Source organism: Crocodylus porosus, unplaced genomic scaffold (assembly GCF_001723895.1).
Source record: "Crocodylus porosus isolate Cpor-Errol unplaced genomic scaffold, CroPor_comp1, whole genome shotgun sequence".
NCBI lineage: Eukaryota > Metazoa > Chordata > Crocodylia > Crocodylidae > Crocodylus > Crocodylus porosus.
The window spans coordinates 53433305-53448291 of NW_017728918.1; the positions used below are offsets into that span (position 1 = coordinate 53433305).

The 14987-nt window shown below is 42.7% G+C and overlaps 1 long non-coding RNA gene across 1 annotated transcript in view; it reads left to right on the forward strand.

Moving 5' to 3' along the window:
- The first annotated feature begins 5883 nt into the window (after nt 1-5883).
- Nucleotides 5884-14987, forward strand: part of LOC109312221 — a 19447-nt gene continuing 10343 nt past the window's right edge. The window contains exon 1 of the long non-coding RNA XR_002101752.1: nt 5884-6095. This is a non-coding gene — a long non-coding RNA (uncharacterized LOC109312221). The remainder of the gene's footprint in view (nt 6096-14987) is intronic.

A 14987-nucleotide genomic window follows, 5' to 3' on the forward strand; every position in this document is an offset into this window, starting at 1 on the left:
GGGGGGCTTTCGTGCACTCTTGCCCCCCTTGCATCTTGTTGGGATGGACTCCTCTTGGGCCCTGAGTATCGTTTCCTTAAGGAACGACCACTCATCCTGGATACTGAGTTCCCCTGCCCTCATGGACCCCAGTGCCTCCCCCACTAGTCTCCTCAGCTGATCCTTGAGTTGATCCTTGATGGCCAGTCGGGGTCTTCTCCAGCAAGGTGTTGTCCAGTGCGGGTCATTGGCAGGGCCTCTGGATGGATAGGTGGCATGGTGTAGTGCTGGTCCAGATGGTGAGGATGTCCCACTGGGTCTGTCTTCACTATCCCTTTTTATAAGGGCAGACCTTCTATGATCCTAGTGGCAGGGGCATGCCCAGGCAAAGGTCAGCCCTGGTGTAATGAGCATGTGCACTCCAGGCAAGGATGTGAAATTCCAGGTGTCTGTGTTGCTATAGTGGGTTGGCTGATTTCTGTAGGGTCTCTGTCTTTCAAGTGCTGGGCCCATGGTTCCTGGGTGAGTCCATGGAAGGCAATGGTTTGATCATAGTGCTGATGGTCCAGTTACTGAGTTATTTAGTAGAGGCCTGCTACCAATGTATCTCAAGCACCCTCATTCAACCCCAGTCATTCAGAAACCATTTTACATGAGACTGGTTAGACATGAGTCATGGGTTACACCCGGGCAGAAGACACATGACGGAGGCTTGACATACAAAATAGAAACTTGACATAACTTGACATTACTTATGCTAACTTACACATGTAAGCCTAAATCATATAGTGTCAATAGAAAAAACAGTAAAAATCAGTAAAACAATATAAACATAATAATTATACAATATAAAACAGTGGATCAAAGAAGGAGAGAGAAAAACAGCTTGCTACAAAAATGCTAAAGCCTAGCATGTGTCTTAACTTACTCATACTTATCTATAGGAAACAGAGAGGGAGAGAAAAAGTTAGAAATAGTTGAGGAAGAGAGGGAATACATTCAAAATTTAAAAAAAGAAAAGCTGGGCGGCTTGCTACAATAAGTACTAGTAACTACTGTTGTCAGTGAATGTATTTTCAATGCATAGCTTATATTAAATCAAGGCTGGATCCACTGCTGGAAAATCATAACTCATGTACATAAAAACAAAACTAATGACTTAACCAATAAAAAAAAAATCTGTATTTTAAAAAAATAAATGCAGTGTGAAGATCAGTTTGGAATGTTTTCATATGGGTAAATTGTGACTTTTACTCATCTATAAAGTAATATTTTAATGAGAAAGTTGGTGTCATATCTGATTTGTTTTTTAGTGATACTGAAGTGAGATCTTCCTTATTTATTCATTTATTCCTTCTATCTCTAAATTGGGGGTAGAGGCTAAGGCATCCTAGATCTCCATGTTTCTACTGAAATGTTTTGTAATAAAGCTGAAAAAATGGCAATAGCACATGGCTATTTATAGATGTAATGATAAAAGATAATACTACAAGAAATATGTCCTGGCCTGTGTTGTGCAAGTAATCAGATTAGTTGATCTAAAAGTCTCTTCTGCAAAACCCTATGGATTTATAAAGCTGTGAAAGGATATAGGGAAAACAAAGTTCCTATGTGAGATGACGTGGGAAGAGTTTCAGTGAATGCACAGAATCCCATGGGGAAGCAATGGAAATTGGCATTCCTTTGTAAGCAGTTCATTACTAGTTAAATGAAGCAGAGAACTTGATCTGCAGCTTTTATTCAATACATTGTCAGAAGTAAACACTATATAATAATGATCAGCACCAATAGGAAAAATTAAGAGAAAGAATGTATAAAAGGAATATTTGACTACAAAAATTTGACCACTGATATAAATCATCCAGGGATTTAAATTCACTATAATCTCAGATTTGTTCTCTATGGAATCTTTATAAAGATAAATAAGGGAGTAGGAAAACTCAGGTATGCACCCAATCCTTTGGGAAGCTGAACAAATATTTAACTGATAATCTAAAAGTGAAGAAAACAATGCTAGTTAAAAAGTAATGGAGAAGAGTGGTGAATATTTTACCACTAAATAGAATGTGGATCATGAAAATACATGTTTATACCAGAGGAACCATAAGCCTGAGGAATACAACAAAAATATTTTCAAAGGGTCTGCATGCATTAGCTGACAATTTTGAACATGAAAAGGGGAAACAGGAATCCATTTGGAAATGGTACCTCAGAAAAAAAAAACAGTTTCTTAGAAATGCAATTAGCATTTTATAGGCTGCACAGCCAAAAAGCTGCAAACTCTAGAATATCCTTTCAAGAACAAGCCCTTTCACAGTTCTGTATGGTCCATAGGAAGGCACAGAAATTAGGCCATGAGAAAGTGATGGCACCATTCTTTCTTCCATCAATTGACCAGATTATTTAATGAGCCGTGAACCAGCATACAAAATGGTGAGCTGTTTTACCAGACCAGGAAAGAATCAGTGCCATTCCAAAAACTGTTTCACACCCTTGTCTCAAAGCACAAGGCATTCTTCAAACACAAAACCCCCGCAATGGAACAAAAGCAAAGAGATTCTGTGATCAAAACGCTGCAAGCCCTCAAAGGCCTTGCTTGCCTCTCTCAGCCCATTGAGGAGACAGCCCTTTTTTCACTCACCATCTGCATCATGTTATAAACAGTTGTTAACCCTTTCATGTTTATTTTACTTTGCCATATAGAGTACATCCAACTGCAGAAAAGGTGAAACTTACCTTGTGTTGACAAACCAGAGTTGGGTAGCTTGAGTTAAAATAGTCTTGAGACAAGATAACGTGGATTTCAGTTGAGGTTAACTGCTTGACTTCAAGTTGAATTCAAGCTGCAGAAGCAGCTTAAAATCCAATCACCTTGTTTTACTTTTATTTCCTAATAATTTGGCTTACCTAATTTATATTAAGAATCCAACTCACTGTAGGCAAACTCACTAATATTAGCAACAGGTTTAAAATTGCTAGATAAGCTGAAACACTAGCTATATCCATATTACTGTATCAATATATACAAAAGAAATCACCGTTAAATATGCTTATATTCCAAAAGGTTATCGTAATTATTGTCGCAGGGCACTAAGGTGTCCTGCTCCTTTACGGGCTGAAACTTGGGAGCCCCAGTCACTTGGGAGCCCCAGATGCTGATTAGCCAGAATGAGATAGTTGGCCCACACCTGCCAGTGGTCACCTGACCAGAAAGGGCAGGGCCTGGCACATATATAAACCCCAGGGCTGAGGCCAGGAAGGCACTTTTCTTCCAGTGGCCAAGGAGGAACGAGCCATCCTAGAGGAAGCAAAGGGAAGAGGCCTGTAAGTTCTGCTCCTGGTAATGTTAAGGGACAGAGCACACCATGTGCAGCTTGTGTTATGGCGTAGCCTAGGAGCTTGCATTTTTTATTTTTGTTTATAACACTGGTGGTTTGGGTGAGACTATTGGGGAAGGAGGAGGCCTCATTGGGGGCCCACTTCAGCGTGGGGACCCCAGCACTGGTGTGGGCAGTATTTGGGGTGCATAGGCCCCAGCACCAGAGAGGATGCAGTGTTCAGGGTGCACAGGCCCTGGTGCCAGACAGGGTGCATTGTTCAGGTGCACAGGCCCCAGTGCCAGAGAAGGAGCAGTGTTTGGGGGTGCACAGTCTCCACCACCAGTGTGGGTGTACAGCGAGACAGGGCTGTGAAGAGCCCAGTGACAACCCAAGGCCAAATGAAACCAAGGCCTCAGAGGGATGCTGTGGGAATACCATCTGTGAGGCTTGGGGCAGTTTGGAGCCATGCATATAGCCCATAAGGCTGGGGTGTCCTGAGACATCCATTTTGAAACAGGACCCACAAAGGGTCCAGGAACCCATGGGGTTCAGTGAAGTACATTAGGACCATATCCAACTGGACTTGAAGGCAGCCTCCCTATTCATTATAAAAACATCAAGAATAGAGGGTGCCCATCGGGCCAAATTTGCATGGTTAAGGGGCCCTAGGGTATCACAGCCATCCTTGGGGACCCCATTCTGTAACAATCATAAAGATCCGTTTCTAATCAAAATAAAGATAAATGTATACATTTTCAAATGGCCAACTTTGTTGATTTAGTATATAAGTAGATTAATACCCCAAAAGAACTACACATGACATAAGTAAAAATTAAACTATACGTCACTGCAGCACAACAAAGTTTCAGCCCATCAATGGGGTGAAGCTTTTTTTATCAGATGTATTCATATAACTTCTCTATTCCGAGGAAGCTAATCTGTGCAAGTATGATTTCCTATCTCTACATTTTAAGACAAGCGTTACTGCAAATTGATAATATTCTTCAAATGAGAAAGGTTATATGGATATGACAAATAAATTTTACACTAAATAGTCCATCCCTTATTCAAACTAGATTATCTCTACAGAATGATTTGTGTTTTTTTTCCAGTCTGGTCTAGTTCAGAAAGTCCAAAGCAATGGGCTATCCACCAGAGTGAAAATAGAGAGCTATGTTAAGGAAATGTAGTTATGTCATTATTTTTACACACATGAGGATGGAATGTAATATTAGAGTATCAGTGGGTGCATCTATACATACTGAACATGAATAAACTCTGGAGCTTCTTGCTTCCAGATGCACCATTTGAACACATACATAGAAGCAATAAACTTTGTAACTGTTGCCCTGTTGGGTCAGGCTAACTCTCAGGATCTCAAAATTGTATTGTTAAACAGGAGAGTCTGAGACATGATTGCACATATAGACACTCAAAAATCAATTAGGTGCATACACACATACACCAGGTGCACCCCCCCACACCAACTCAGGCACACACACACATTCAAAATTACCTGCTTAGGCACATACACACCTATTACCAATTCAAGCTCATACACACCAAAAATTGCACAACAATCAATTGTCAATACCCACACACTCAGTACACATATATTTATCACTAATTTGTATATCACACACACAATGACATATACGTATATTCATCAGTTCACACACATACCACCCACCTACACATATGCACAGGTGAGTTCCTAACTTGGATGGTATGGTGTATGTGTGTGCTTGGGGTAGTTGGAATACCTGGGAGGAAGGTTAAAATGACAGTGTGAAAGTAGCGAGTGAAAGTTGCTGGGATTGGGATTAGAACTGGTACTAGAGAGAAGCTGGGCTGAGGAAGTGAGGCTTGGGGTTACTTAAAGTCATGTGGCCCCAGGGTTACAAGAGGTCACTGGTGCTGGGATGGAAGCAGGGGAAAAAGCCCGGTGGCAAGGAGGAGACAGCAAGGAAAGAGAGAGGCAGAAGGCTGGGACCTTGGGGCTGGAAACTGAGGCAGAAAGTTGGGAGATTGAAGAGGAGGGTTGGGAGGTCAGTAAGACAGAAATCCAACTCGGGTTTTTAAAATAACAGGTTTACTAAACAGACAACACATTACAGACCCCCATGAAGTTATTGGTTCCTACTCATACATACACACAAGCACTCTCATACACACCCACACAATGATAGAAGAAGAGAATAAGGCTTGCTGCAGGGATTGAAGTCAAGGTGTGTAGGGACAGAGTCCAGATCCTTTGCTTGGAGAAGGCAGGTGGGTGATAGCTACCTGTCCTGGGCTGTGAGTTGATCTTTGATGGCCAGTCAGAGTCTTCTCCAGCAAGGTGTTGTCCAGAGGGGGGTCACCAGCAGGGTCTGTGGGTGGATAGGTGGTATGGCATGGTGCTGGTCCAGATGAAGAGGGCATCCCATTGTGTCTATCTTCACTATCCCCTTTTATGGGGGTAGACCTTCTATGACCCTAGTGGCAGGGGCATGCCCAGGCAAGGGTCAGCCCCTGGTATAATAAGCATGTGAACTCCAGGTGAGGATGTGCAGTTTCAGGTGTCTCTAATGGTGAGTTGGCTAGCTTCTGCAGCAGTATTTGTCTTCCAAATCTTGAGCCAGGGAAGGTCAATGCAACTTGATGGTTGGGTCGTCAAGTTGATGGTTCAGTCATATAGAGGGATCTATTTTTAGACATACTACCATTGTCTCTCAAGCACCCTCATTCATCCCCATTCATTCAGGAACCAACTTACATAGGAGAGGTAGGTATGGGTCACAGTTGCAACATACTGTATAGGGCAGGGGGCACAAGATGGAAGATTGACATACAAAATGGAAACTTGACGTTACTTGACATTACAGACATAGGCCTAAACCATATACATTCAATATAAAACAGTAAAAATTAATACAAAAATAATAGGAACATAATATAATACAATATAAAACAGTAAAAATCAATACAGACATAATACAACACTGTTTACTATATAGAAAGGGGCTTATTACTATGTGGGAGTATATTAGCTTACTTACTTGTAATTAATTATAAGGGATAGAGAGGGAAGAGAGAAAGTCAGAAATAGTTAGGGGAAGGGGAGGGAGTGTATTTTTAGATTTAAAAAAAGAAAAACTAGGGGTTTTGCTACATAACAATAAGTTCTGGAGTTTATTCAGGTACAGCACATTGAGCTGGTTCAGAGTAGAACCAGCTGGCAGGGGTCCTGGAGGGTCAGCCTGCCAGCCTGGGGCTCCTCCCTGCCACTCAATGTGTTGCAGAGGGCCTGGCTGGGGTCGGAGGGTGCTTCATCATAGACTAGCTCCTGCACTGAAGCACCCTTGTGCCCCAACCGGCTGGAGCAGCATCTACGCATCTGTTTTTTACTTTGCAGGAGGATAGTGCATGGAAATTAATTTACTCCAACCTAAGAGGGGTGCACATGTAGATGCTGAGGCATTTACTGCACAACTAATTAGTCAATTGCTCAGTAAATGTCTCATGTAGATGTGCCCAGTTTATATTTCAGTAAGGACCGCATACAGACAGATAAAGCCTTTCCGAAGGAGGCTATTTCCAAACAACAGGAACTGCGTGAAATCTTATAGCCATCTCTGGATTCTGCAGTCATGGTAAGAGCAGTCATTCAAAATGACTAACATATCACCTGATTCACTCAGTGGTCTTTGAATTCAGAGATACATTCATTAGATTTCTTAACTCCAATAAGTTTAAGCATTTCCTCTCAGTTTCTTTCTTTCACTTACTTATTACAAATGCAGCTGAAGTTATTTATATATTGCTCTGGGATACTATTGCTGGGACTAAATTAAGCCCAAAAGACTCATACTGAGGAGTGTCTTCCTGGTGAAAGGATGTACCAATTTTCAATTTGCAAAATGTTTGCAAAGACTTCCTACAAAAGATCTTAGGGTGCCTATACATGAGCATGGAGGCTGCTCTGCCATGCTGGAATTCCAGTGAATTGTAGCAGACTCAATTAATCTATGCTCCAGCAGCCTTCTGCATCTCATGTATCAGCACCCCCTTCACCGTTTTTAAGCGTAGGGATGCTGATACATCAGATGTGGTGGTGCTTTAATTAGAGTGGCTCTCAGAATATCTACCCTCACCCCCTATCCCCAGAGCATGTGTAATACCCTTAGGTATTATTGCCACAAATAATTTTAGGTACCTGGCTCCAGAAATGGGATAAACAAACCCAAGCTAGGTATGTAAATTCCTTCCATGGGGGAAATTAGGTAGTAAGCCCTGCGGTGCAGAAGTTGCAGCATAATTTTTTTTTTCAGGAGGTGCATACCAGGCAATAACAGATGACAGAAAGAAAGGAGATTTTTCAGACTTGGAGACTGGTATTCAGAGGCCAAAACTTTTTTTCTGGATTCATATGCTGAAGCATATACCTTGGGTACAGGGTAATTTTTTTCTTCATTGGTGACTGAGGTGAGGCAGCTACCAACTTCTTATGTAATGTAAATCTACTGTTCTTCCAATACACAGAGGAATTAGGAGATTTAGGTTAATTTTCTCCTCATTTTAAGGTGTTCAAACAGTCATTTCCTGCTTCTCAAAAGAGTTCCTTAGCCACCACATTATAAATCACCAAACAACCAAACTAGGACTCTTTAATACAAAATACATGGAATCCACTCCATCCCCCACACCACTACCACCACTCTCAGAAGTATGCCCACCTTACTAGACTAAAAGCCTGGGTGTTTGTTACTTGCTCTCTCTTTGGTCCCATGACTAACATTACTTTCTACTTAGTAGGTCAGCTTCAATAGGAAAGATGATTTTTATTTCATTTTTGTCTCTAATTTGGTGACTAATTCACTCTCTTAAGAGGGAGGACATATCGATTTGAATCCGTTTAGGCTGAAAAATCCCAGTACCAGGGCTCCTACTTTGTAGACAAGTACTTTAACCATTAGACAATGTAAAAAGGAAGGTAGCTCTTCGTAGCATACTTCTTATAATAGGCTGCTGTCCTTTGTGCTCAAGTCAGTGACTACAGGATATTAGGCACACTCTGAAGTTGTTCCCTTAGAAGACATGCTTTAGGATGCATAGTTGTGGATAGCAAATGACCTTAAGGTTTGGGGGGGAGGCACTCAGACGCTCAACTCCTTTAACAAGGTGACAATTCTGAGCATGCATAGTAGCAGAACTTTAGGTGCCTCATAAGTTTTTTGGAGAAAAACGTAAGTTTTAGGGACTCTTATATTCCCTAGCAATGAGGTAGGTAGTTTTGTGGATCATTCATTTGAACTTAGGCACTTAAATTTAATTTTTTTTGCATTTTATGTTCCTTCAGTCATTTTTGGAACTAGCCCTACATTCTTAAAGATGAAATTGTTGACTAATCACTAACTGCTGATAAGTGGCAAGAACTTAAACGTGTGCCAATGAGTCATCAAGACTACACTGCATGATTAACTGCAGTTTGTAAGTAGAACATGTGCCTATCAAGACCCTGGTAGTTTGCTGCTCTGTGTTTACATACCTCTTGAATATGATTGATGCATAAACATTATTAATGGTTGTGGGAAAGGATGCTTATGGAAGACCCTGTCCAATTCACTGTGACAGTTTATAGATCTCACATCAAATAATCTGTGTTAAGTATGGAAAAAGAGACTAGCTCAAATATGTAGAAGGTATATTTCGTACACTTTTTTCTGGAGGAAATTAAACTTTCAGGATGTAATACAATATTAGTTTAGAAAAACAGCATGGCTTTTCTAGCAGAAATATATCAAATGCCTTTATGCCTATCTGAGTAGGATATCGAATATTAAATTTTGTCACATATTAAATTTTAGAGAATGGGTAAGAAGGGGAGGAGATTTGGGGGGTTCATTTTTTTCTCATTATAAATATATTGATATGCAAAACTATGTTGAAATATTATGTTCAAGCTGAAATATATATGTTGGCCTCAGAACTCCCAGATTGCAGCAGTACTGTACAGTGTGTCAAGATACATAATCAACCTTAAGAGTCACTGTGAGTGGAATCCCTACCAGGATTTCTCTTCCAGTTTTGTCCTGGTTCTCTTCACTCACTCACCCTTGCTTTATTGTTAAAGAAATAATAAGAACGGGGAGGTTAACAATCAAATGATGTCATAATGGAACATATGTGTCCTGGCTTTGACCACAGGGCTCTGCCTCCCCTACACCCTGACCTCACCACACCTAGTTGGGCTTGGTATTGATTCACTTTGTCAGCATATAATATTCCCTGTAGTGAGTGGAGCAACTTGCCCAGACTCACATTCTGTAAAGACTGTTCATTGGTATTTCTTCATTGAAAGGTGATTCATCCTATCAGTTTAAATCCATCATTTCTGTCTTAGAAGGAAACTCAATTGACTTTAGTTAACTACAGCCCCCTCACTTCCCAGAGCATTATAGGGCATAAGACAGAACTCTTTCTCTCTCTAGACCTGCTCATCAAGAAAGTCCTATCTCTGTCTACCAACAATCCTTTTCTCAGACCCTTAAAGGGACCAGATATGACTCAGATTATCTCCTGTCTCCTTGGATCCCAGATCAGACCCCCTTTCCCTTATTTTAAATCCATTTGCCATTCATAGCACAGCCACCATTAACCGGCCATCACTGAGACTCACCAGGCTGATCTTCCTCCTGGCTTCAGGGTGCTGTATCCCAGTGTGAGCCTTCCAAGCTTTCAGCTCTACTCTCTGCCTCTGCATGGATCTTTCGGAAGTTCAGTGCTGCTCACTCCCTGTTTCCCCCTCCCTGGAGAAATTTCATCCCGGCAAGTTTTCTAAGCAGCTTTCTGGTCCTCCTGCCAATCAGCATCAGCTCCTGGAGTCTGCCTCCATGTGGGCTGAGAAATCCCCTATGTCTTCCCAGAAGCATCTCCACTGCCATCAACAGAAGTGTGTCTGTCTGGCTTAGCATCCTGGTAAATATTTATTCTTTTTTTCTTTCCTTTGGAATAGGAACCTTAGGTGGTCCCCTGATACAGTCACATACAAGACCTACATTGACACAGGGCCATTATTTTAAAAATAAATATACAGATACATAGAATTTAGACCCTGTGAACTCTGAGGCAGGGTTTTCCCTATTCTACTCCATCTCAAAAACACATCCTTTACTTTTAAAATAACATCAGAAGCTCCTGCACGGCAATAATGATTTTGGAACACATTCAATAATCAATCCTGAAAATGTGTCTGTTCCCTGCTGAATGGTCATACTTTGTGAGCTTTCTTTACCTCTTTAAGTGCCATTGTGTCTTTCACAACAACGTAACCAAAAGGAAGGTGATATCTGACATTCTCGCCCTTCCACTCCCACCCCAAAAACTGCCACCTATTATGACATCACCCTATAAATGACTTGTAGAGGGCACTTAGAGAAAAGCTGTATCCACTTTATTGACAGATGGGAGCACAAGGATGAAAACAAGATAGCCCTTGTAAACTAGTGATTATTTTTGCCACAGCAGTAGCATATTTGAAGACCATATGTGTCAGAATAAAACATGTTTATTAATGAAAAAAGCAGAAATTAACAGTCTGCAGCTATTTGTTTTGGTTATTCATGTTGCCACTTATTGCATTAGGCTTGAATCACTTCAGGAATTCTAAGCATTGCCCCTGTTGAAAGACTATATTTACTAGACTACAAGATGACCCTGAATATATGATGACCCCCCAATAATTGAATCCTATATGTAGAAAAATTATAAATTTGTTATAATTCTTCAGGTATAGAATCTAATTATTGGAAGCTTGCCTGGAATTTGTCCACCTCCTACTACTACATCAGAGAAAAGAAATGTAGAGGAGTCTATCAGACCCTGCTTTCCTTGAACATGTGGAACTGAGAGGCAAATTTGAAAAAACATGTTGAAATAAACATGCCAGAAATAACCTGCATATAGGAAAATTACTATGGGTAACAATAGATTTAGTTAATATAGAATTAAGCCATTTTATTTCTTTCAGGCCACTGCAAGTTTTTAGCACAGGTACTCCATCAACAGACTTTGAAGCAGGACTTTTATACCTACATGTATATAGTATAAACCATGCTTGATATCCGTTCGAAGCCAAAATAATCATGATTTACCATAGATTTCATTGGGCTGAGTCCCAGCAGAGTTAACAGTGGTTCAAACCATGATGACCATACAGTTCAGCACTGCTCAGTGTATGTGTGTATTCCAGATACTACCGCCCTCCCCCATAAAGGATCCATGCTAATTAACCCCTACTCATGACTGGAACCAGGTGTTCTTGTCATGAAGCCTAGGATCCTCCATAAAACTATATGCAGATAAGGCTCAGAGCAACCAGGTCCATTTTCACCCCATGGAGCTCAACTGTAGGATTAAAGAGGAAGTCAAAATATACTCAATACAGTAGTTCACCATGACTTGAAATAGAATCAGAGCTGAAGGGGACTGCTTGCAATGGGAACTACCATGTATCTTATTCAGATGGGCTGCCCTGATCTATCTTTGTGGTAGATTCCCATCAGCATGTCTGCAGAAGTGTAGTGATAGCCAGTTTCTTTAATGAGGTTTCCTTGTATGGAAATATAAGATGAGGAGCTTTCTTCCCCAGTGCTGATTAAGGGGGAAAAAAATATCTCATATTTGATAAAACATGGTAATAAAAATTTATAGGTTATCTACTTTCAAGTGTCAAGTTACTTGGCACCACAAAATTACCTTTAAAAATCACAAAATTGTAAGAAATACTCTCTTCCAGGCCCATTCACTTGTTTTCTATTTTCTTAACCTTCAGTGTTTATATTTTCCTATTTTACTCTGTTTCTGCAAGGGCTATAAACTTACCAGTTATTTTTTTAAAAGAAAGTTGTGATTATTCATGTCTTTGGGAGCGGCAGCTATCAAAAATCACTAAATGTCATGAGACATGATAAAACATGAAAGTTATCAACAAAAAATGCTATGGACAAGAGATACCACAAAATAGCAATGAAAAACATTTTGTTAAAGATTTACAGGATGTAATAGTAGCTGATTCTACAACTAGTGTGAGGGGAAAAATCTAGAGGGAATGTGATCAAGAAATATGATTATAGCAATATAAGCCCTAATATTCCAATCATTTACATATCCAATTGTATTTATTCATAAGAGTAGCTTCATTCATGTGGATGGAACTATTTATGTCGGGGCAGGCAATTATTTTGGGCAGAGGGCTGCTTACTGAGTTTTGGCAAGCCATTGAGGGCTGCATAGGTAGCCCCATCCTTTGAAAGGGGTCCCACCCCCTCACTGCCATCTTGAGACTGGGAGTCCCACCCCCTACTTCCTGAACTTTGCCACCAGAGCCTCCCCCCCACCAGAAATACTCCTTTCGACAAGGGATTTTGCCATTTCAGAACCAGAACAATAACAAACTATATTCTAAAAATCAAACATGTACTACAACTTGAGGTAAACCAATATACCAGTCTGATATCAGATCAACACCAATATAAAGAAAATTTACTATATTGGAAATTGGCCATATCAGGCTGATAATTTGGACATTAAATGGACCATGAATGCTCACAGCTGCAGTGCAGCACAGGCAACAGGGAGAGCTGTCTCCAGCTGGAAAGTCTAGTGTAGTGGAAGGCGACAGAGGAGGAAAGGGTCGGGGGTGCAGATCAAGGCCTCTGAAGCTTTGGGGCTGAGGCAGGGGCTAGGGCAAGCACTGCCCAGATGAGGCAGGCAGGCAAGACATGGAGCCAGGGCTCTTCTGGAGTAGTGGGGAGGGGGCGTGGATCCTGCTGCTCCTGCTGGTGAGCCGGTAGTCCAGGAGCTGCTGGTCTGGTGGCTTATCCTGCTCTCACCTGCTTTGAAGCCAACCCCCCACCCCATGACCCTAGATGCGCTGTGGCTTTGTGCCTTGCCCCAGCCCCTGCTCCAACCCCAGCCCCAGCCTCAGCCTCAGCCCCACATCTCTGTCATTGCAGGTGCCTTGATCTGCCTCCCCATGGCCCTTCCCTTCCCCCTCCACTCTCACCCCTCCAGTTCCACCACACCAGACTTGCCAGACTGCATATCAGAAATCAGATCAGTATCAGCTGATATCAATCCTTAAAAAACAGCTATCTGTATTAGCCACAAAAATCTATTGGGGCACCCATATCTAGAACATTAATTATTTTTGTCCTGATTCACGTGATTGTGTAGCATACATAGATGTGATAGTATAATAGCTTAGAGTAAAGTGTTACTCTTGTATTTTGGAGGAGTGGAAGGGGGGATTTAGTTTTGTGGGTATGTGGGGTGCTGGGCAGGGTGTGCATATGGGATTTGTGGGGGGATAGGTGTGGCTGTATGAGTTGTGGGTGGGTATGCATTTTGTGGGGGCTGTGAATGTGTGGGGGGAGGGTGGCTGAGGAGAGTTGTGGCTTGTGGAGGGGAAGAGTTTGCTCACATATTGGATGGCAGAGCCCCTGCAGTGCTTCTGCAAGCCAAGTCTATGTGCTCCTGCCAATCCTGGCTCTGGAGCACCAGTGTGGGTCCCATGCTGCCACTTACTGCCACTTGCCCCATCTACCACTACTGCCCTTTTTCTGCTACTTTCCCATACCCTCTGTGGCTCTGGCACCACATCCCAGCTGCTCCTGTTCTCCTGGTGCTGCAGCTGGGAACCAAGTGGTGCCGAGCAGTTTGTGGGGGAGGGGGGAAATGGCTGCAGCAGGAAGGGGAAGGGGAAGGTAGCAGGCACATAGAGAGCAGTGACAGCTGGGTGAGTCCACGCGGCCTACACCAGTGCACCACCAGGGCCACCATCAGTGGGTCCCAAAGCAGGACAGCAGGAGCATGGAGTCAGGCTGTCAGGGGCTCTGTGGACCCAGTATGGACCCCTCCTTTTCCTGCTTGAGCAGCACAATCTGGCTCCATGGAGACACTGGCAGCCTGGCCCCCCACTCCTGCTGACTGCCCCCTCCCCCCCGGGCACCACCAGTGCTAGCCCCGATGTACTGGCACAAGCTCCATGCTCCCACACTGCTGTCACTGCACCCTGAGTGCCGATTCACTACCCCTTCCTCTCCACCCCTGCCTGCCACAGCCATTTCCCCACGCATATCCATGAGGGGCCAGCAGGGGATATTATGCTTGGGGGCAATCAACATGGGTTTATTAGCGGCAGGTCCTCTCAGACCAACCTGGTGGCATTCGACGACCAGATCACCAAGTCCTTAGATGCAGGGGTAGAAGTGGACATAGTCTTCCAGGACTTTTGGAAGGCCTTCAACACTGTCTCTCACCCCATTCTCATTAAGAAACTGGGGGACTCTGGTGTCAACACCCGCACAGTCAAATGGGTCGCCAACTGGCTGGAGGGCCGCACCCAGAAGATGGAAGTGGATGGGTCATTTTTGACTTGGAGTGATGTGGGCAGTGGGGTTCCTCAGGGCTCGGTCCTTGGGCCCGCACTGTTCAACATCTTCAACACTGACTTGGACAAGGGGGTAAATAGCACCCTGTTCAAATTCGCTGATGACACTAAGAAGTGGGGGGATGTGGGCATGCTAGAAGGGAGCAATAGGCTGTAATTTGACCTAGACAGGTTACAGGGGTGGGCGGATGAGAATAGGATGGGATTCAACACTGACAAGTGCAAGGTGATGCACCTGGGGAGGAACAACTGGC